Below are 2500 nucleotides of genomic sequence, written 5' to 3' on the forward strand. Positions count from 1 at the left end.
GAAGTGTGTCTTCGCTAAAATCGTACTTTACACAGGGCGAGCGGGGTTCAGTTCAAATTATTTTCCCATTATTTTTTTCAATTTCAAGAAAGCATCGAGAAAGGGTGGACGGTCGTCGTCGTCGGTGTCGCGGTCTCGTGTTAGTTTTGTTGTTGTAGTTCCGCGCGGCGAAGAACGGGCGCCTCCTTTCGGATGATGCTGATCGAACGATTTCACAACCGCGTTCCACATATGTTGTCACCCACGTTGTCTCGTCACCCCCACTGAACAAGTAATTATCGCTTGTTTTTGGCGTACCGGAATTTGTGCTCAAACTGCAGCGGTAATCGGAGAAGTGTTCAACCGAAAGGATATTTCGTCTGTGTAGTGCCTGGTAAATTTGCAAAAGTGATTCAAATCGGTGTCTGGGATTTGTGTGATGCAACAGCTGCCTCCGCCGAGTGTCGAGTGTGTTGTCGCAGGCATTGTGCAAGCATAGATTGCTCGGAAGTACGAGAACAGCACAAAAAATGCAAGCAGTGCAGTGACGTTATCGCAATTTATTTTTTTTTTGTATATTTTGCCACCGCGAACCGACCTATGCTATGCTGCGAGTTGGTGCGTAGCATAACGCAAGCGGGCGTGCGTATGTGTGTGTAGTGGTGTGGCGTGCGAGAACGCAAGATCGGTGTGGATTTTGCTGAAATCAAAGCAAACATCGAAATACGCGAGCGTGGCGTCGCCGTCGCGATGCGGTGCTTTGTTGGTGTAGGTTCTCCCGAGCATATGAATGATATTTTACTACGCGATCGATCGCGTACCGCATACGTGCCACGAAGAATGGCAAGAAACCGCAAGAGCAACGGAGATAGAAACATACAAAGGGAGAAGCCGAAGGAGAGATAGAGAGAGAATGTACGGAATTGTGAAATCGCCACACACATACACGCACGCACACATAAGCATACGCACGTTCCTTTGGAAACGGTGATCCTGGTTGAGAGTGGCCGCGAGCCATCACATAGAAGAGGAACTGACGATCTGTGGCAGCCGGCAGGACAAAAGGATAATGAATCTCCGCCAGCTCGCGAACCTAGTCGTAAATCGACTTACGCTACCAGATAAGGGCATGGAAGCAGGAGAAGAGACCGTTCAATGGCCTCAATCGCTAGGGGCCACTCTAGGGTGTGTAGTAGGGTGAGACCTGCTAGGCCTTCTGCTCTCCGTATCTTAAGTCCCCGCGAAAAGAGGTTGTCGTCGTTGTCGTCGTCGTCGAGGGTAAATCATTAAGCAGGGAGTCCTTTCTTTGCGCTTGCACGAAACGGGTGGCAACGCGCCGGGTACACGCGTGCACGGGGATATGAGGTCGCTGACATCGCGGTGTCGTGTGGTGTCGCGTGATGATAGCGGTGGCGAAAGGAGGGTTGTGTTCAGGTCGCAGCTTGGCGAAATGAAGGGGTTGTTGTTGGGTGGGTTTTAGGTTGGTGCGCGCGCTTGGTTGCTGCTTGGCCACTGCTACGTTCGTTCAAATTACGCATCGCACCCGGTGATGGTGGTGCCGGGTCGGTGTATCACCAGTGGTGTCTGGCTCGGTGATATATCGGGTTATTGCTCACATTACATTCCCGTTTGGTTTGGAAAGAGAAGGACATTGAGGAGCGCGCAGCACCAATTCAATGGTCAAACTCAAATCTTTCTGCGAAGATCGTAGCAGGCAGCAGTTTAGGTGTTCGGAGGTGAAAGGAAAGTTGCCTACGACGAGGAGAGAGCGAGATGGTAGGCGCTAGAGTGAATACGCGCGATAGAGAGTCCCGTTTCGTGGCCCTTTTTCCATCGCTGTTTCCATGGTTACCACCGACCTGGCGACGAGGTCGGTGTGGCCTACAAAAGCGCCACAGCAACGGGACGGGGCGACTTTCCACGCCACTTTCCCGGTTCAGCTGTTCCGAGCCAGTTCCGTGAACCAGTCCGCGGGTGTCACGGTAACACGCAATAAAAGCAGGAACAAAAGCAAAACCCTCGCTACGTGACACCAACTACCTACACACCGCTAGATCACACATTTCGCCATCGTTTCGCAGCTGACACCATCCTTCGCTACCTCCCCCCGAAAACACCTCATCCATCCTTCTCAGGCTACTATGGGACGATATACGCCAGCCCGGGAAGATAAGATAAGGCAGCGCTAAAAATGGTTGCCATGAGTCGCGACAACGCTATCAATCGCGCGACCCGTCGTGTTTTGCGTAAATGCTTGGATGGCTCGGTTGTTCCGGCCCGTCGTTATCAAAATGCATTGCGCCACCTCGCACAGACTTGACGGCAGCAGCGGGGCCAGAAAAAGGTGTTTTGTGTTGCGAAAGTAGAGGAATTCCGCGATTGCATTAACTTGAACCGAAAAAAGTTCCCCGTCTCCACGGCTCCCGCCAACATTAGGGTAGGGGTTGGTTAAGAATGAATACAGATAGAGTAATCGCCAACACGCTCGCTTGCTTTGCTTTTGCCAATTAAGCTGCTTAAT

The 2500-nt window shown here is 51.6% G+C and overlaps 1 protein-coding gene across 5 annotated transcripts in view; it reads left to right on the forward strand.

Moving 5' to 3' along the window:
* Positions 1-97: 97 nt before the first annotated feature.
* LOC125950329 (probable serine/threonine-protein kinase MARK-A) overlaps positions 98-2500 on the forward strand; it is a 30762-nt gene continuing 28359 nt past the window's right edge. The window contains exon 1 of one of the 5 annotated variants that reach the window (XM_049678205.1): positions 98-2416. The gene's annotated coding sequence lies outside the window, so the exon portion shown is untranslated. The remainder of the gene's footprint in view (positions 2417-2500) is intronic. The other 4 variants (XM_049678206.1, XM_049678204.1, XM_049678208.1 and 1 more) reach the window with 4 other exon arrangements.

This window comes from Anopheles darlingi, chromosome 2 (assembly GCF_943734745.1).
Source record: "Anopheles darlingi chromosome 2, idAnoDarlMG_H_01, whole genome shotgun sequence".
Taxonomy (NCBI): domain Eukaryota; kingdom Metazoa; phylum Arthropoda; class Insecta; order Diptera; family Culicidae; genus Anopheles; species Anopheles darlingi.